Source organism: Castanea sativa, chromosome 11 (genome assembly GCF_040712315.1).
Source record: "Castanea sativa cultivar Marrone di Chiusa Pesio chromosome 11, ASM4071231v1".
Lineage (NCBI taxonomy): Eukaryota > Viridiplantae > Streptophyta > Magnoliopsida > Fagales > Fagaceae > Castanea > Castanea sativa.
The window spans coordinates 59,050,510-59,071,466 of record NC_134023.1 but is presented as its reverse complement, the minus strand read 5'-3'; the positions used below and the strand labels follow the sequence as shown (position 1 = coordinate 59,071,466).

The 20,957-nt window shown below is 36.0% G+C and overlaps 1 pseudogene; it reads right to left on the bottom strand.

Moving 5' to 3' along the window:
- Nucleotides 1-3,715: 3,715 nt before the first annotated feature.
- On the bottom strand, nt 3,716-17,825 carry LOC142616819 (receptor kinase-like protein Xa21; annotated as a pseudogene).
- Nucleotides 17,826-20,957: the final 3,132 nt, after the last annotated feature.

Below are 20,957 nucleotides of genomic sequence, written 5' to 3'. Positions count from 1 at the left end.
GTCGCTTGCATTCTGGCAATTCAACCAGCTTCAATTGCAATAGTTATTCTAAGATGTTTGGCACATCTTCATTGGGGAACGGATACGCTTTTTGCTCACGTTCCCTAAAGGTCAGATGGCGCACTTCGTTCTTTTGCCATCCTTCAAGTTGTTTTTCATTTGCCTTTGCTTCTCTCCATAGAACCTTAACTATGGCAGTGTTAACAGTAATTGGGTCTTTGAGATTGCCTTTTGCATTCCTGTCATTCATCTTTACTTCCTTTCTGCTTTCCTCAGGTATGGGAGGTTTTGTATTTCCGTGGCTAGAGATACTCAATTCCATGTCGTGTGCACGAGTTGCCAATTCTTCGAATGTTTGGGGCTTTATCCCTTGCAGGATGTATAGAAGTCCCCAGTGCATGCCTTGGATGCACATTTCTACAGCAGATATTTCAAAAAGTCTATCCTTACAGTCTAGACTCAAAGAACGCCATCGATTGATATAGTCAACAACGGGCTCGTCTTTCCACTGCTTAGTATTGGTAAGCTCCATCATGCTTACCGTACGGCGTGTGCTGTAGAACCGGTTGAGGAACTCCCTTTCAAGTTGTTCCCAACTATCGATTGACTCGGGTTCTAAGTCTGTATACCAATCAAAGGCATTCCCTTTTTGTGAACGAACGAACTGCTTTACAAAGAGGCTTCCTTGAGTCCCTGCGTTCTCGCAAGTTTCTACAAAGTGAGCAACGTGTTGCTTAGGGTTTCCCTTTCCATCAAATTGCAAGAACTTAGGGGGTTGATACCCATTTGGCATTCTCATATTGTTAATGCGCTTCATATAGGGTTTTGAATATATGAGAGAATTTGTAGAAGAACCTCCATATTGTGCTCGTATGGTATTCGTTATCATGTCCTGCAGTTGTTGGATAGATATTGAGGCCATTGAGGTGGATTGTTCTTGTCGGGGAGTGTTTTCAATTTCTTTCCCTTCATCATCCTTTGCAGATGTGAATTTATGACCATGGCTTGATTCACCAAGATCTTGTACTTCGAGTTTGTTCATTAAAGTTGCAATTTGGAGGTCCTTATCTTCAAGTGCTTTTGTGAGAAGGACGACCCTTTGTTCCATTTTAGCCATCTTTTCTTCCATGGTAGAGGTGTTAGTCATCATGACTGACACAACTTTCACAGATGATGAAGAAGGAAGTGAATTGAAGTGAGCACGTGAAATCTCATCTTTTGGGTTCCCTTTGATGAGAGAGAAATCGTGCGACCAACTTCTTGTGAAGGAAGAAGGGGATTTGCCCCCATACTTGAGGTGTTCCAAGGTGGAGATGTCCTTGTTGATGACCTTGTTTCTTTTAAGAGGGTCTAAGGAGATGATTGTTTGGACCTTGGCTTCCTTGGTTGATTGAGATTGAAGTTGATTGTGAGCTTTAGGTTGGCTACAATTGATTGCTCCAATGCAACTGTTGGTGGTAGCCGTACCAAGTTTAATTGAAGTAGCTATTGTTGAAGCTTGAATGTTCTTGCTAGAGGCCATTGAAGTTGGTAGCAAGATGATGAAGATTTTTTTTCTTTGAAGGAGAATGAGATGAGAGGCAGAGATGTCCCACCGGGCGTGCCAGAATTTGTAGACGACTAAATTCTTAGTTCGAAATAAATCAAACAAGTAAAATAGTTTCACAAATGCGAATTTGTATTGATGAATATGTGGTACAATTCTCTATAATTACAAAAAAGTGATCCTCTGATTCGATCTCCTTGAAAGATTTGTTGATTGAAATTGTGGTAATGTGATTTGGATTTGAACACAAGATACCCTTCAATTTGGCTGAGGAATGGATCGAAGATCTTTGAAATAGAATTACAACAAATCTCTGGCTATGAGCTTGTTAGAAACTCTTTGTTCTTCGTGTTCTTTGTGTGTTCTTCGTGTGTTCTTCATGTTTGAAGGTTTGTGGTGGAAGTTCTTCGGGGCTTTGGAGGCTTGAATCCGTAGAGCTTCACCAATTCGTGGTTTGTTGAGGTTTCTAGAGGCTTTTGAGCTTGATTCCAGTGACCTTTGAGATCTAGACAAGTAGTTTGGATGACTTTGCTTCGAATGTTGTCTGTATTCGGGGTTGAAGTTCTTGAAATTCCTGGAGGCTTCGGGGTTTGATTCCGGCAGAGCTTATGGATTTCTGAGCTCAAGATATCTTTTTCCGTCTCTCTGTCCTCTGTCCTCCTAAATGTCTTAGGAAGGCTTCTATTTATAGGAGTTTAGGGGTGGGTGAGCGACACGTGGCGGAGTCTGATTGGTGACACATGTCACAGCCTGATTGGTCCGCTTATGTCATCGCTTACACGTGCTGGATTGCTTGTGTCATCGCTTACACGTGCAGGGCTGCTTGTGTCATCGCTTACGCATGCTGATGCAGTTTCATGCCTTTATTTTAATGACACTTGGCAAATTTCTATTGGAATCTGAATAGTGATGGAAAAACCTAGCAGCAGTACGTGGCGCTTTGTAATTGGTTGTATTTTGTGGACTTGGTAGTATGATGTGTCAGCTTGTGATAGGTCGGGAAGTTTCCCTCTCTACAATCTGATGGGAGCATTTTCGCTCCCACTGTTTCTGCCATTTTTTTTATATGAAAAATGAGTTGGATGAAAAAAAAAAAAAAAAAAAGGAAAAAGGAAAAATGTAGTCATAAGATTAAGTCCGATCCCAAATGAGTCTAGTCAAACCAAGCAAGGTTTGTCCTAAACACATTGACTACTGGTTAGATTAACATTAGGCTTGATCCATGATGAGCCCAATTCTGAACTGGCATTTGGTCAAAAGTGATTGGGCCAAACCGAATTGAGCAAGCAACTACATAAACCATATACTTGGGCCCAGATAAGACCAATTGGTTCACTTCAAAATCCCAATTCTCATGAACCCAATATTAAAGAAAAGGAAAAAATGCGAAACTGGGCCTCTGACTTTCACTTTTTTTCATTTCAGTCCTCTAACTTTTAGTTTTGTCAATTCAATCCTTTAACTTTCAATTTTTATCAATATAGGGCTCCGTTACATGGCTATTAGTGGCTGCCGTTAGAACCACTGAAATGACATTGTTTTGCACTTTTTTTTATTTGGAATTAAAAAAAATAAGAAAAATCTGGGAAAAAAAAACATTAAGGGAACCAAGAAACGACGCAAGGGGTAGTTTGACTTCGACACATGCTCGAATATGGCACACACGACCATTGTGACCGTCGATGATGCCAAGATTCCAAACCCTTGCATCGAAAACATAGCAGCTATGAAGGCACCACATGTCCTCTTGTTAGCGAACTCCGACATAATCGTTGCCGACAAGGGTAGTCGCCACCAATCCCAACCCCTAAAAAGAACTTGAAAAATGAGAGGCTCACCAGAACACACTCTCTCGATTTGCAAATCAAAAAGTTACAGCCTAGTGAGCTCAGCACCATTATCATCAATGCTATGCCATACACGCGTCGCCTTCCTATTCGGTTTCCGAGTCTACCAAACAGCAGTTGACCAATCGTGGTGCCCAACAGAGCAATTGCCACCGTAGCTGACAGAACCCCAGGTGGGACCTGATACTTTGGCTTGTCTTGCTCCCCTTGCATCGATTCTTGGTTCCCCTTAATGTTTTTTTTTTTTTTTTTCCAGATTTTTCTTATTTTTTTTTAATTTCGAACTAAAAAAAAAGTACAAAACGACATCGTTTTAGTAGTTCTAACGGCAGCCACTAACAGCCATGTAACGGAGTCCTGCATTGACAAAAATTAAAAGTTAGATGACTGAATTGATAAAACTGAAAGTTAGAGGACTGAAATGAAAAAATGTGAAAGTTAAAGGGTCGGTTTTGCATTTTTGTCTAAAAAAAATGACAAAAAAGCTCAAGTGCACAAAAAAAAAAGGTCAAAATTTCCATCAAAGTTTATTTACATTTTGAATGGATAAAATTTATTAAATTTATTTTGAAATGCTTTTTGAATGACTGAAATTCACCAAAATGAATTTGAATAATCGAAATTCTCTAAAATTATTTGGAATTACACCTTCAATAAATAAAATTCATGAAAACTCAATTTCACTTACACCTGAGTTATTAAACGTCACAAAGTTATTCTAAATTACATTTTTTTAATTGGTTAAAATTCACCAAAATTAATTTGAGTTGATTTTGAATGGTTGAAATTCACAAAATAACTTAAAATTACATCTTCAATTGTTGAAATTAAATTCACCATATTAATTGAATTACACCTTAAATTGTTAAGATTAACCAAAATTAAATTTCGTTGACACATTACTCCGTCAACATTCATGAAATTAATTTTGAATTATACAAGTTGTTAAAATTGTTAAAATTCCCTAGGATTAGACCATTGCCAATTAGAATCCACAACACATACCCACGCGTCATAGCCCATTTTTAAGTGTTGAAGGGAGAATCATCCTTTGGATCAGAATAAGATTACTCTTTTAGGGACCTCCATCAAGATTAGATGGATTTGTAAGTATGAAAAGAAAAACCCCAAATATAATTCAAAGGGGGACACAATAAGAGGATAATATCACAGCAAGCAAGCGACAATATTGAATGAATATAGCAAACACAAAAAAGCCCACATAGTGTTTGTTTGTTCTTTTAGACCCCTATGAACTAGATTTGTTCAACCTAATTAATTAACTAAGTAGTTACTTAGGTTTATTATTCAGATCTAGGTTAAACACAAATGATCATATCACGAAGTGCAAAAAAGTAAAGAAGACAAGAGGTATGATTACCTAGGAAAACCAATAAAACCAACAGTTTCAAGGTAAAAAACCTGGGGAGGATTTAACCTAATCTATCCTCAAGGTAAAAAAATTTACTATGATAGAATGGAAGTTTACAATAGATTTTCTCCCTAAAATCTTAAGCTACCTCTTGTAGTACTTACTCACATAACCACATGTAGCTCCGACTCTATGGACTCTTCTATCTGAATTTGCTTAACACAAACACCAATGTTTGTGACTCTGAGATCCCACTCAAAGGGTTAGACCATCAACAGTAATTGATCTTGTATGTAGCAACTTCTACAGCATTAGATCTTGAGTTTCTTCAAAGAATATTACCGGTAGAAGATTTTAGAGAGCTTTGGGTACAAAAACCCTAGATCTACAATTGGAGGCACAATATGCACTCTCCTTTCTCTAAAAAACCCTCCTAGGATTAGCTTATAATGTCCTTTAAATACTGTAAAAAACAGATCGCGATTTGGGCTTGAAACGGTCAAGTTATAGGTTTTTTACGTTTGCTAATTTTTTCTAATTTGCGACTTTCGACCAATCGAATAGCAGTTGAGAGCAATCGAGAGAACCAGATTGCATCTCACTTTTTTCATCTTGAACTTGAGTTTTTTTGTCTTGGACTTGAAAATACACCATTCTAACTCAATGAGACTTACTTTTTGTCATGGTTTGCCAACACTACAAACTCAAATCCTAACAATCTCTCCATTTGGCAATTTGTGACAAAACTTACATACAACATAATGCCCATATAAAATAAAATGCCCAAATACATCACAAAACCCAATCTAAGACTTCTAACCCAAAAGTTGCAAGAAAAGGTAGAAGGTCTTGATAGGAATGTACCTGTCTTTCCTGAAACACTCAAAAAAGCACATCAATGCATGTGTGGAAATAAAGACAGATAAACAACAATTAACAAATATGCAATAACAGCAAACAAAAAATATGCAAATTAACTCTACCCCTAAGTTAGATACAGAAAAAACTTTTATTTTCTCCCATTTTCAAAAACAATTTCATCCCCCCAAAATAAAAACAATTAAAAACATTTTTCAAACATGTTCCAAATTTCATTTATTTCTCCCCCTTTTTGTTACGTATTGACAAAGACAACCCAATTAGAAGGTAAACAGTAAACATACATAACAGAAGGCAAGAGAAAATATAGTTGAGGCTGCATGGAAAAATCCATGTTTCTATGCAAAAATTTAGTCTTCATATATCAGCCCTGAAATTTCTCAAGATTGTAATTCAATAGGGTCTATATTATGAATAGTTGTTTAGCTATAAATTTCTCAAAAAAAAAAAAAAAGGGATAAAGAAAAAGAAAAAGATAAAGCTTTAGCTATAAGATCTTCAATAGTACATTAAAACACAAAGTTTATTAATGATGAAAATTTTACATACTTGATACAGAAGAAAACAAAAATACATGACTACAACAGGGAAGCAATGAGATTGATTATAATTTTCTCCAATCTTATATATCATAAGCAGAAAATCATGATAACAACCATGTGAATAAGCCATCATCCTTGTGCACCTGTAGTGAAGGAAGATAATTTCAATATTGTAAATAATAAGCTTTGGACTTCAGAAAATGATACTATACTAAATGACGTTTTCCCTAAAATAAAAAGAATTCGAAAGATAGCAATTATCAATCACTTAATTTGTAAGTTAAAATTTTAATCATATTTTAATTAATAGTTATCTTTTCTGCTTTGCCAAAATAAAAAATTGAAAATACTAATATAAAGACACGTGTCTTCTAATTACTATATGGATGTCCTACCAAATTATAATGCCTAATGTTGGAGCATTTTAATATTAATTAATTAAAATGAATAAATTTTACAACATAAATGTAAAAATGTGGGAGTGAATATGGAAGATAAGGAGTTAGTGAAAATGTTTAATCCCACATTGAAAGGGAGAAAGACTATTTTGTTCTTTCTAATTGTGGTGATTAATGGACTAATATGAATTGACTCAGATATTGGGCTAGATATGTGTGCAAGGGGGAGGTGAAGAGTGGAGATGTCAAAAATGGAAATGAATCAGCCTCTTGGATTCTCCTATTTGACAGCCCATTCAGAATAATTATCATGTCCGTTGGTGAGTAAATGGCCCGCATTAATACTCCATTTTTATTATGGAAAATGAAGAGCCATTAACCCACTTAATGGACTATCCATTTGGGACTTTTCATTCTTCAGAAACTCCTTATCTCACTATTAATTTTGTAACTCCAGCCCATCAGATTAATATCTAGCAATTAATCTTGTAACACCCATTTCTAATTTATCATATTAATTTGGGTAGTAATTTCGTGAGGCCCATTGAGCCTACAAATAGACTCATCCAGACCCAATCCAAATTATTGCAAATATACACTAAAAAAAATAGAGAGGTTCTTGGCAAGGAAGAGCGTTCTTTCTGGTAAAACTTTGGACTTGAACACTTTGTTTAGAGGTTGTTCTAGCCATACAAAACTTGTTGGAATATTGTATCCTAGGGGAGACAAGTTAGAGAAGGTCTACACTAGTTACAAAGTTTAGCCAACCAAGGGCTTGAATCTCTTTAAAGAGAATGAGTGTCGCACCTCAGTCCAAATAGTGTTGTGTAATTTTCACTTTAAATTAATAATATTTAGAAGTATTATTCAGTTTCTCGTTGTGTTATTTCCATTATTATTGTGTTTGCACCAACACCTAACAAGACACAAAATTTACCTGTGGCTTCAAGCCTTTGTCTGCGAAGATCACTTTCAAGAAGTTTCTTTCGAATTGCGTGTAGCTCAATTATAACAGCACCCATGTTCATCCTTTCACTTGGAAATTCAACTGAACAAGCTACTCCAATTCCAAGTTTAAAAGTCAAGCATTCTTGAATTTTTGAACTTCCATTTTGGCTCTTATTACGAGTTATGTCATTTACCCTTGTCTCCCCTTCTTCTCTATCACAAAGAAGGGTAGGATCTGTAGTTACGGGTTTTGGGCCACAGTTGAAAATGCGGCTTAAAAAAAAAGGCAAAAAACGAGGCTATAGGACCTTTGTGTGTGTGTGTGTGTGGTGAAAGCTGCTTTAACAAAGTTATGAAGGTTTAAGCTATCTTGGAAAATGTTATCAATAGGTCTTTTTCCTATGAACATCTCTAACAATAATATACCGTAACTATAGACATCACCATAAGTTGAGACTTCATTCCCCACTCCATACTCTGCAATTACACTTAACATATATGTGATGTGAACATTTGTTTTGTGTCAGATGGAGGAGAAGATACATAACCCATTGGTACTAATAGGAGAACTTTCAATGGCATTTAATAAGAAAAAGATTTAAGATAAATAGAAAATTAGTTATATAAAATTTGTTCTTCTGGCTACAGTACATCCATGTTAAAATTGTCCCTTTAAGGCTTTATAATATAATAGAATATTATGGGAAAAGGAAAACAATTAAATATAAGAAATGACAATGATATTTACCTGGAGGAGTATAACCAGTTGTTCCTCTTATCCCGATGGAGCTTGATTGGTTATGAGAAGAATCTTGGATGGCACCAGAAAGAACTCTTCCTAGGCCAAAATCACCTACATGTCCAATCAGTTCAGCATCAAGAAGAATATTACTAGGCTTGAGGTTGCAATGAACAATTGGAGTTTGGCAATGATGATGAAGATAATCCAATGCATTAGAAACATCAATGGCAATATTCAATCTTTGAAGAAGACGCAAACTCCTTGGTTCCTCAAGAGTTTTATTTATTCTTGGAGTTGGATGTAGCCACTCATCTAGGTTGCCATTTTCCAAGAACTCCATTACCAAAGCCTTAAAATCATGACCTTGATAGTCAATGCTAGAACATGATGTGAGCACCTTTTCAAGATTTTGATGTCTAATATTTCATAGAGCCTCACACTCTACTTTTGAAATTGTTGGAAGCTCCATAACGCAAAAGGTCAAGCACCTTGATTGCAATTGTACATCTACCTTCATCAAGAATTCCTTTATACACGGACCCGAAACTACCCACACCTATTAAATTGGTAGAAGATAACCCATTGGTTGCATTTAGGAGACTTTGGAAAGATAAATTCAAATGCAAATTTCCTATGTCACTTGAGGCATTTTTCTTTTCTTTTCTTTCTTAAAGAAAAATGATGTCGAAGTAACAGAATCACAGAAACTCCAATAAGTCCAGAAAAGATAGAGATCATTAACTTCAATGTAAGGTTCAACTTCCTCTTCTTAGGTTTTTCAAAATTGCATTTAGGAAGCTTAAACTTATGTGTACTCCCACAAAGCTTTCCATTTCCCTTAATAAACGTTGCACTGGTATTCTTGAAAACTCCCTCCGTTGGTACCTTACCCTCAAAATGGTTGTTGGATAGATCTAAATATTGCAAAAAGACAAAGTGGTCCAAAATTTTTGGAATTTGGCCTGAAAAATTATTGTTGGAAAAATCTAGATATGGAAGATCTTTTAATGATTCCAAAGATAGTGGCATGATCCCTTGAAAGTGGTTTCTTCCCATGAGTAGATATTCCAGTTTTATACAACTTCCAAGACTTGTTGGAATTTTCCCAACCAACATATTTTGGAAATATGTAATATTTCTAGATTTTCAAATTTTCCAACTTCCATGGAAAGCACACCAGTAAATTGATTGGTCGACAAATTTATAAAAAATGTTGAGAATGAGAGACCAATGATTGGTGGCGATAGTGAACCACTAAGCTTGTTATTAGCAAGATCCAAATAAATCAAATTTTGACACTTGCTTAGACTTAAAGGGATGTTACCTTGGAGATCATTCTTGAATAAATTCAATTTTATCAAGAAAGTTAAATTTCCAATAGATGATGGAATGCTTCCATACAAATTGTTTGTATTTAATAATAAAATTTTTAACTTCTAAAGTTTTCCAATTTCAGACGGAATATTACCTGATAATTTTTTTTGCTCAATGTTGAGTCTCTCCAAGTTGATCAAATTCCCTATCTCTATTGGAATATTTTTAAATATTTTATTATGACCTAGAATTAATGAGTTTAGAGTAGTTGAGAAATTGCCAATGCACTTAGGCAACTCTCCCCCAAACTTATTCACATCTATATGTAGCTTGGTCAGATTGGTGGCATTTGTCAGAGAACATAGAAAACTCAAGTCATTAGCCCCTCCATTTCCAAGGTTGTTTTGGTCAATTAAAAGAAATGCCATTTTGTACAGCTTCTCCAAAGCTAGAACTTTTCCACTAAATTTGTTACCATCCAATGCAAGTGCATTTAGATTTGAGGCATTAGGTATTGAAATGGGAATAGATCCAGCAAATTGATTATAAGAAATGGATAAATCTTCCATATTTGATAGAGTGATACCTATGTTCGACGGAAGACGCCCTTGGGTTTGGTTGAATTCTAAATCAAAGAGTACTGATGAAGATAGATTGAACATTGAGGAAGGAATTGTTCCAGATAAGCTATTTCCAAACACACTAAAATGTAAAATTTTGGTCAATTGGCCAAAAGAGTAAGGGATAATCCCACCGAAATTATTACATGTGAATAAAATATCTCTAGAAATGATAAGTTTCCAAGAGAAGGTAAGATACTTCCTATCAGTTTATTTTTGGAAAAAGAAAAGACACGGAGTTTTGACAAAGTGCCAAAAGTTGCAGGGATTTCCCAACCAAAAGGTTGTAACTAAAATGAAGGACTCTGAGGTTGGTACAACCAGATAAAATGTTAGGAATTTTGCCACTAAGGGTGTGTTTGGGAAGCGTGTTTTGCGCTTCCCATGTCTGCATCTGGCTGATTCTTTTTTTTTTTTTTTTTTTTAAGTCCAGCGCCTCTTGCATTGTTTATGGGACATGAATAGTGCAATCAGGTATATACACAGTACTTTCGAGCATGAACAGTAATTTTTTATTGTTTTTAGATTTCAATTTTCAGTAAAATAAACAGTATCCAAACGCATACTAAGTGTGTTATTATGTAGCAATAAGGATTGCAATTTGTGTAAACGACCAATTTCTTGAGGGATTTCATAATGAAAGCTATTGTTTTGGAGAACTAGATTTCTTAAAAAACTTAAATTTCCAACATGTGGTGATATAGAGCCTACCAATTTCGAAGATTGCAGGTCCAACATAATGAACATAATGACCCTTTGATGTTGATGACCACAAGTAACCCCTCACCATTGGCAAAAGTGGATGCTGTCATTCCAAGATGTCATAACTCCCAAAGGATCATATATGATCTTGGCTCTGAACTCAAGCAAAGCCAAGCGGTCTGTCTCATTATTCCCTCCAACCACAAAGGTGACTAGCTAGCCACACCATAAGAGAAGGATAAAAGTAAGGAAGTCAATACCGTACCGGAGGCTGTACTGGTTTGGCCAGCGGTACGATATATTTCGAGTACCGGTCAATACCGGTGTACCGTTTCGGGTTTACCGCTATTTTATATATATATAAAACCAAAATACATATAATTTATTAAAAAGTTTAAATTTATAAATCTTTATCTCATTTAATATGTTAATCTCTAGTTAAAATTTCAACTAGGTAATATTAATAATAATAGGGAATTGATGGTCCTACTTCTTTAATAATAATAATAATAATTGTGGGGTCATGGAATTTGGGATTTGGCCGAGAGCATGTGGTTTTGGCCGAGAAACATGGGTGGCCCGAGTCCGAGGAGTACTATCTCCTCGGATAAAGCCAAACGCAAATCTAGTATAAATCCTAATGATCAAGGATGACCTTCCAAGAAGTTCTAATGATAGCAACGAGTATCATGAACGTACAAGAGGGATAAGGACTCAAAAATATCTAAGGGAAAACTGCTACTACCGCATTAATGAGGAAGTGACCTCTGAACAGTATTATGGTAGCCTTACAGCCACCCTAGAAGACTTTTAGAGGGGGCTGATGGGACAACCATCAATTGTCCACATGTAGTCCACGTGTAGGGTAAGGATGAAGGGAGAGAGGTAATATAAACAAGGGTAGAGATCCTAGAGAAAGATAGATGAAAAAAGGAGAAGAGAAAGCACTATAGCAATCTCAACAACTCCTGTAACCATGGTCATCCAATATACGCTAGAATAGAGCTCCTCGGACTGTGCCGAGAACCAACTTTCTCGCACAAACCGGGTTCAATTCTTGTTGGCTCATCATCCAAAGCCATATTAACTGTTATCCAAGCACTAAAGCCTAGCTCTTTGACCCACTCTCTACAAATTTATTGTACTGGGTTCACTGGGCCAAGATCCCTTACATTTTGGGCTTGGTGTGAAAATTGTGTCCCCACAATTAGCGCCGTCTGTAGGAAGAGCTTGTGTGATAGTGAGTGCAACGGTTAAATATGATACAATTAGGCTCCCATCAGTAAGAGTCCCTTGGGAAAGCCATTATGGTGGCCAGTTTGCTATGTGAGCAAGTCACTACATAAGGCACACAGTTGTTGTCCTAACTTAGCTTCCGCTCAGGTCTATACTACAAAGTGTGGATTATACGGGGAGGATTGCTAAATGGGGAACAGTTCTGGGGGCTTTTGACATCAAGTACATGCCTCGTACCTCTGACAGGGGCTAGGTCCTCGCGAATTTGGTGACCAAGTTCGCTGAACCTCCATTAGAGGAAGTGGCAGCAACATATGAGCAATTCAAAGGGGCTTTGTGGCGGGGCTAGTTCTTGAAGGTATATATTGACATCTTCTAATCTTTTGAAGTGGTTAAACAAAACCTTAGCTATGCCGGGTCCTCGGACCTCCTGCTTTGGGAAAATTAACACACACTGACATCTTTTGAAGTGGTTAAACAGAACCTTAGCTATGCCGGGTCCTCGGGCCTCCTGCTTTGGGGAAATTAACACACACTGGCATCCATTGAAGTGGTTAAACAGAACCTTAGCTATGCCGGGTCCTCGGACCTCCTGCTTTGGGGAAATTAACACACACTGGCATCTATTGAAGTTGTTAAACAGAACCTTAGCTATGCCGGGTCCTCGGACCTCCTGCTTTAGGGAAATTAACACATTATGACATTCTCTCTTCAAAGTGTTTAAACTATAACTCAATCATGCCTCGGTCCTCGGACCAGATGATGTGAGAAAGTTAACACATCATGACATTCTCTCTTCAAAGTGTTTAAACTATAACTCAATCATGGCTCGGTCCTTGGACCAGATGATGTGAGAAAGTTAACACATCATGACATTCTCTCTTCAAAGTGTTTAAACTATAACTCAATCATGCCTCGGTCCTCGGACCAGATGATATGAGAAAGTTAACACATTATGACATTCTCTCTTCAAAGTGTTTAAATTATAACTCAATCATGCCTCGGTCCTCGAACCAGATGATGTGAGAAAGTTAACACATTATGACATTCTCTCTTCAAAGTGTTTAAACTATAACTCAATCATGCCTCAGTCCTCGGACCAGATGATGTGAGAAAGTTAACACATCATGACATTCTCTCTTCAAAGTGTTTAAACTATAACTCGATCATGCCTTGGTCCTCGGACAAGATGATGTGAGAAAGTTAACACTTCATGACATCTCTCTTCAAGGTATTTAAACTATAAACTTGATTATGTCTCGGTCCTCGGACCACATACTTTGGAGAATTATCATTCCACAACATCTATTTGTTTCTCACTAAGTGTCAAGATAGGCCTAAGATTATAACCAAATTCTCAGATTGGTAGCTCTGAAAGGAGCAATTCACAGTATAAATATGGGGCGCCTGAAACGACACTCCCACAAGTGTAAATCAAAGGATCAAAGCAGAATCAACTCTTAAGAATTCAAAACCCCACTTTTCTCCTTGGATGCATGGAGAAAACCGGAGTTTTGAGGGGCTATTGTAGGGTCATGGATTTTGGGATTTGGCCGAGAGCATGTGGGTTTGGCCGAGAAACATGGGTGGTCCGAGTCCAAGGAGTACTATCTCCTCAGATAAAGCCAAACGCAAATCTAGTATAAATCCTAATGATCAAGGATGACCTTCCAAGAAGTTATAATGATAGCAACGAGTATCATGAACGTATAAGAGGGATAAGGACTCAAAAATATCTAAGGGAAAATTGCTACCACCGTATTAATGAGGAAGTGACCTCTAAACAGTATTATGGCAGCCTTACAACCACCCCAGAAGACTTTTAGAGGGGGCTGATGAGACAACCATCAACTGTCCACATGTAGTCCACGTGTAGGGTAAGGATGAAGGGAGAGAGGTAATATAAACAAGGGTAGAGATCCTAGAGAAAGATAGATGAAAAAAGGAGAAGAGAAAGCACTATAGCAATCTCAACAACTCCTGTAACCATGGTCATCCAATATACGCTAGAACAGAGCTCCTCGGACTGTGCCGAGAACCAACTTTCTCGCACAAACCGGGTTTAATTCTTGTTGGCTCATCATCCAAAACCATATTAACTGTTATCCAAGCACTAAAGCCTAGCTCTTTGACCCACTCTCTACAAATTTATTGTACTAGGTTCACTGGGCCAAGATCCCTTACATTTTGGGCTTGGTCTGAAAATTGTGTCCCCACAATACATTTTGGGCTTGGTCTGAAAATTGTTTCCCCACAATAATAATAATAATAATAATAATAATAATAACATCACTTACTGACTGTACAAAAACTTTTTTCACCTAAAATGCCGTTTGAAACTTCTTTGCATTAGAAAAAAAAAAAAGTCCAAATTTTATAACAATTCACGTGGGTGTGTCAGAGGGCACACTACCACAAGTTTATTAAAATGCTGTTTGAAACTTCTTTGCATTATTGAAAAAAAAAAAAAAAAAAAGTCAATTTTATAGCAATTCATGTGGGTGTGTCAAAGGGCACACTGCCACAAGTTAAAAATAAAAAGCAAACCCCCTTTACCTTTGTTTTACTCTTAAAAGTCACAACAAAGGAAACAAGCCTTCAAAAATAAAAGCATAAAAACTACAAACTGAGAGAGGTAGACGGATGGAGGGATGGGCGTGAAGAAGAAGAAGAATGGATGGACACTTTCGAAACAGTGCTGACGATGGTGGTATTATTGGTTACATGGTATTTTCTTTTACTGTTAATCACAAAATTTCCATTTTTCTTGTTTTTCTTTTACCGTCCGGTATTCTTTTTCCGGCCAGTATCTGATTTTTTCCTGGTTTTTCTGGTACAACCCAGTAAGCTCCGGTACAAAAACGGTATGAAATAGCCATGTTTGTGTATCGGCCAAGTTGCCGGTACGAAAAATTCCGGCTATACCAGCCAGTACGGTACGGTATTGAGTCCACTGGATAAAAGTATGCATGCAAGAAGAAGAGTATGGCAGAGCAGAATACTAGTGGGGAAGCCCTATAGGCAATAATAATATGGTTGAAGAAGCAGTCGGTACAAATTTGAAGTGTGTTATCAAGAGAAGGGCTTATTTGGCAATTTTCTATCTCAAGAAAGTGGCAAATTTATAACGTGGGAGAAGAAATTTTGTGTAAGAATTTTTTGTGATTTTCAGTCCAAATCCAAGATTGCAAGAAAAATTTATTGGGAGATAAAGTAGTCTAATTGATTGCCATTTAGTCTTTACAATCATCAATATAAAAGAATAAAAGAGCATACTTGTAATAGAAGTGGTGTGTGACCCCAGCCGTAAACATTATAACTAAAATTATTATTATTCTCTGTTAGGTTCTAAAAGTTTAAAACAATTGGCAAATCGTGAACACAAACTTGTCTAGATATAGATCCTAGAGTTTATAGGTATTATTAGACAATACTCAAGGTGATTTAAGTCAAGATTTAAGAACAAGTAAGCTACAAAAAGATAATTTCAGAATTTGCCTGGTTCGATCAATTGAGTGTCGTATTTGAAGAATTTTAATTAGGCCAAACAGCAGTTCAAGTGCAAAAAGGATTAGGGTTTCAGATCTACTTCTTCTAGTATATAAAGGAAACTCTATGCACGTTTTTAATAAGGCTTTTCAGAGAGATAAGAGTGTGCCTTCTTTGTATCTAGGTTTACCCAAAAAGCTCTCTCATATCTTCTATCGATGTTATTCCTTGAAGAATCTCAAGATCTGGTGTTGTAGAAGTTGCTGCCTTTTCTAGTCATCAAAGGTGTTGATGATCTAAACCTTTAAGGGTGGTCTTGGAGTCACAAACAGGAGAGTTTATGTTTTTTTATCACAAGTGTGGATGCTTGTGTTGCAAAGGCCTAATAGAGAAGAAGTCTGTGGATTCGGAGCTTGCACGTGGTCGTGTTAGTAAGTTCTACATGTGGTAGTAATAGGATGTTAGTGGTCTAAGTCTTATTGTAAATTTCGATTCTCTATAGTGGATTTACTTTTTACCTTGAGGATAGTTAGATTATATCCTCCCCAGATTTTTTACCGGTTTGGTTTTCCTAAGTGATCATATCATTGTGTTCTTTATTTTCCGCTGCTTTACATGATATAACTTTATTTTTTTAACCTAGATTTGAATAATAAACCTAAGTATTCACTTGGTTAAATAACTAGGTTAAACAATTTAGTTTACAGGGGTCTAAAAACGAACATTCTCAAGTAATGAGTATTTCTTGACCAATTTCAAATATAAAATAAGAAAGTAATTATTGTGAGATTAATAGTTTATAAGGTATGAGTTTATTTTTCAAGATCATAACAAATTCATTACCATACCCATAAACAAGCCTACACTTGTCTTGTATTTTATCAAGCTCTATTGTTTAAAAGCCTGTTTATGAACTTTTTTTTTTTTTTTTTTTTTTAGGGCTAGGGCAAAACTAGTTTATTAGACAAGCTTAAAATTAAGGCTCAAGTTTGACTCATTTATAAACAAGCAAATATGATCGAGTTTTTTATAAATCCAAGTTTGAGCTATTTATGTACGGCTTGGTTCACTTACATCCATAATTTTAAACATATTTATATGGCAGAAATACACTTTTGATCCCTACATTTTGGGTCAATTTTTATTTTGGTCCCAAAATTGATTTCGTTGCAAATTTCATCCCTAAAAAAAGAAAATCGATTCTATTTTGGTTCTTTCCATCAAACCACTAACGGAAACCTCCTACGTGGCAGACGGAATGTCCTACTTGCTGATGTGGCGTTGATGTGGCCATTAAAATATTATTTAAAAAATTATTTGGCATTTTTTAATGGTATGTCAGCATTTAAATTATAAAAATTTTAATTCCTCAATTTTAATTAAAAATTTAAAAAAACGAATATTTTTTTTTTTTACTTTTTTTAAACAAAAAATTTACTTTCTTTTAATTGAAATGATTTTTTTTTTTTATTCCAATCTCTAAGATTCATATTCATAGCAAAGCAAATTAATCCTTATTTTCTTATAATTTTCTTTGTCTTTCTTGTACTTTCTTTATAACCAAACACATCAAAACAAAATAAATAACGTATTTCTTGTCTTGTCTTTTATTTTATTTTTATTGCTTTCGTTATTTTATTCTTTCTTGTTCTTCCCTGTAATCAATCTCTAGCAAAGAACCTAACCCTAAACCCAGATCTCAACCAAACGCCAAACCCATATCTCCAGCAAAGTTATATCTCCAGCAAAACAAACCTTAGCCTTCAAACCCATAGGAAAAACAAACAAAAACACCCCAAATCACCACCACTGAATCAAAGAACATGAATATCAAATCCAAGCAAAAGAATAGAAACCCAACATCCAGTAAAGCACCACCACCGAATCAAATATTCCAAAATTTCCCAGCAACCAGCAAAGCTTTAACATCAAATCTACAAAAATCCTAAGCTAAAAACTGCCAAAACAACCTTAAAGAGAGGAAAAGAGAGATGGTGAGGTAGAAAGAGGTGTGAGAACCATTGATCTCGGCTTCACAACCACTGATCTGGGCTCCAATACCGAATCGGTGATTGGGGTTTCGTACAACAGAGCCATATCGAATTGGCGACTATGGTGAGTTACCAAATCGGCGAACCCAAACTCCGATGTTAAACGAGTCTTGAACGATTTCGATGGTGGTGACCTCATCACTAAGATTAGAGAGAGTTTGGTAGATCGGCGGAGATGAGATATTGAGAGAGTATGGGACTGAGAGAGATTCCGTTGAGGGTGAAGAGAGAAAGAGAGAATTAAAGATAGAGAGAGTTTAGAGATGTTTTAAATCTGATCACTGATGAGGTAAAAAGAAAAAGAAAAAGAATAAAAAGGATAATTTTTTTTTGTTTTAAAATAATTTTAATTAAATTAGATTTAAGGCTTTTTAAATTTAATTTCTCTTTTTATAAATTTTCTGATGTGACTTTTAAAAAAATTTTAAATGCTGACGTGGCATTTAAAAAATGCTAAATAATTTTTTTAAATAATATTTTAATGGCCACATCAGCACCACCTCAGCAAGTAAGGCATTCCGTCTGCCACGTAGGAGGTTGATTAGATGACGGCAATGATGATTTTAAAAATGATTTTCTTTTTTTAGGGATGAAATTTGTAACGAAATCAATTTTGGGACCAAAATGAGAATTGGCCCAAAATGTAGAGACGAATAGTGCATTTTTGCCTATTTATATGAATGGAATGCTAGGGTTTGGACCCAAGAAAGTTGGCAATATAATGGGAATTTCGAGAAATTTGGAAAATAAATTAGGGCAATCAGTATGTTTTTCTTTTCTATGTAAAAATGCATATTATAAAAAAGACTATTAGTAAATATATATAACAATAAATAAATTCACCATTAGATTACATTTCTTTCTTATAACTTCCATGCTTGCAAAATTTCTAAAAGATAAAAGATCAATAGCAATATCATCAATCATGTTAAAAATACTGAATTCAATAGTATTGTATTTCACACGGAAAGAATATACATGAGTGTCTTTATATAGGAGGCATATGAGTGCAGTACAAGTGAGAGTGTAGTACAAGAGAGAGTGTAGTACAAGAATGTGTGCTATACAAGTAATCTTTTTTTTTTTAGAAACAAACATACACACAAACACACAACGGAGAGGGAAAAGGGTTCTAATACAAAGGCACACCACAACTCCACTCAAAAGCCATGGTAACTTTTAAGGGAGGGTGGGGTAAGTTATACTACACACAAGAATGTGTGCTATACAAGTAATCTAGTTGGGCCTAAAGCCCAAAACACTATACATGTTAACAGCCTCCCTCAAACTCAAGGTGGATGTGAGATCAGCTTGAGGTTGTCAACCAAATCATAAAGACATCCCTTTGGATGTGACTTGGTGAAGATATCTGCAAGTTGATCTTTGGAGGAGACGGAGAAGAGCTTGAGAGCACAATGGAAAAGATGATAACAGATAAAATGAAAATTAATTTCGATGTGTTTAGTCCGTTCATGGAAGATATCATTGTGAGCAATATGAATGGCACTCTGGTTGTCACAATAATGAGGAGTAGCAGAGGATGCGGACACATCTAAATCCTTAAGAAGCCATCGTAGCCAAAGGAGCTCAAATGTGGTATCAGCAAGGGCACGATATTCTGATTCAGTACTGGAGCGGGCCACAAAGGTTTGTTTCTTACTTCGCCAGGAAATCAAAGAAGGGCCTAGGAGAAAGCAATAATCAGTGGTGGACCTACGATTAGTGAGATCTCCTTCCTAATCAGTATCAGAAAATGCACGGAGTACAAGAGGAGACTGAGCTAAGTAGAAAAGGCCATGGAAGAGAGTGCCCTTCAAGTATCAAAGAATGTGCAGAACAGTAGCGTAGTGAGTTGATCATGGAGCAGACAAATACTAGCTTACCTAATGAATAATATAGGAAATGTCTGGATGAGTAACTGTGAGATAAAATAGGCTGCCAACCAATCATCTGTAAAAAGAAGGATTAGAAAATGGTTTCCCCCCCGAAGGGAGTCAGATGCGCATTAAGTTCAACTGAAGTGTCAATAGTCTTGCTGTTAGTGAGTCCAGTTCGAGACAAAAGGTTAGAAGCATAGTTGGCTTGAGTAATATAAAGACTACATGCTTGAATATATGTGGGAGAGAGAAGCATAAAATAGGAACACAAGGCTTACATGGTTCAATATTACGGCCTACATCTACAGAGGAAACCCTTAAGGGCTACATCTTTATTATATAAGAGTGTAGTACAAAATCTGTATTACAATAAATCATAACATATGTATATATAGTAGACTAAACCCTAAACTAATAGGCTTCTAGTACAAGTAGGAGACTTGGCTTGCACACAAAGTAGAATTAGGCTTGGGCTTATGCTAATGAGCTAATTTATCTCTAACACCTCCTCTTAAACTCAAGATGAAATCTTGAGATTTGATTAGATTGAGAAGATCCCTTGAATGAAGTTTGGGTCTGTGACAATGGTTTGAGGACGGTAATGGTATTGCAGTGTTGATGCGACTTAACAGTGGCATGACTATACCGGAGAGTTTTGATGGCAACAATGGGAAGCCAAAGAAGATGAACGCAGTGAAGAAACATAGAGGAAAACAAAGATTGCTCTTAATACACCATAAGGATAGAAAACTATGGCCGTAGGAAGGTGACTCTGATACCATGTTAGAAATACTGAATTCAATAGTATTGTATTTCACACAGAAAGAATATACATGAGTGTCTTTATACAGGAGACATGTGAGTGCAATACAAGTAAGAGTGTAGTACATGAATGTGTACTATACAAATAATCTAGTTGGGCCTAAAACCCACACACTATACATGTTTACAAATCAAATATTTCAAATTTTTGTAATCTAAAGTTATGGTGGTCAACAGCAAAGGCTACGGCCAATGGCGGCTCCAGGAATATTTTCTAAGGTGGTCATTAAAATAATGAAATTATACAAAATTTAATAAAAAAAACTTTATATATTGACCAAATAAAAAAAAATAAACACACACAAATACAAAAAGTCTTACAATTTTCTTCTACGAATTTTCTTATTTTGAAGTCTTTGCATGATAGTCTTGTTATCAATGTTGCAAGTTACATCATTTTCAAAATTTTAGTTAGATAAAAATTTTCTTGGGCTTTTTCTTTTTGTTTGTAAGGACCTAATATATTGTTAAGGGGACCAAAATTTAAGGACAAAGTTTGGCTACAAACTTAGTTGTAGGGCTACAATTCTTACTAAATAAATTTAACATGATTACATATTTTAAAAATCTAA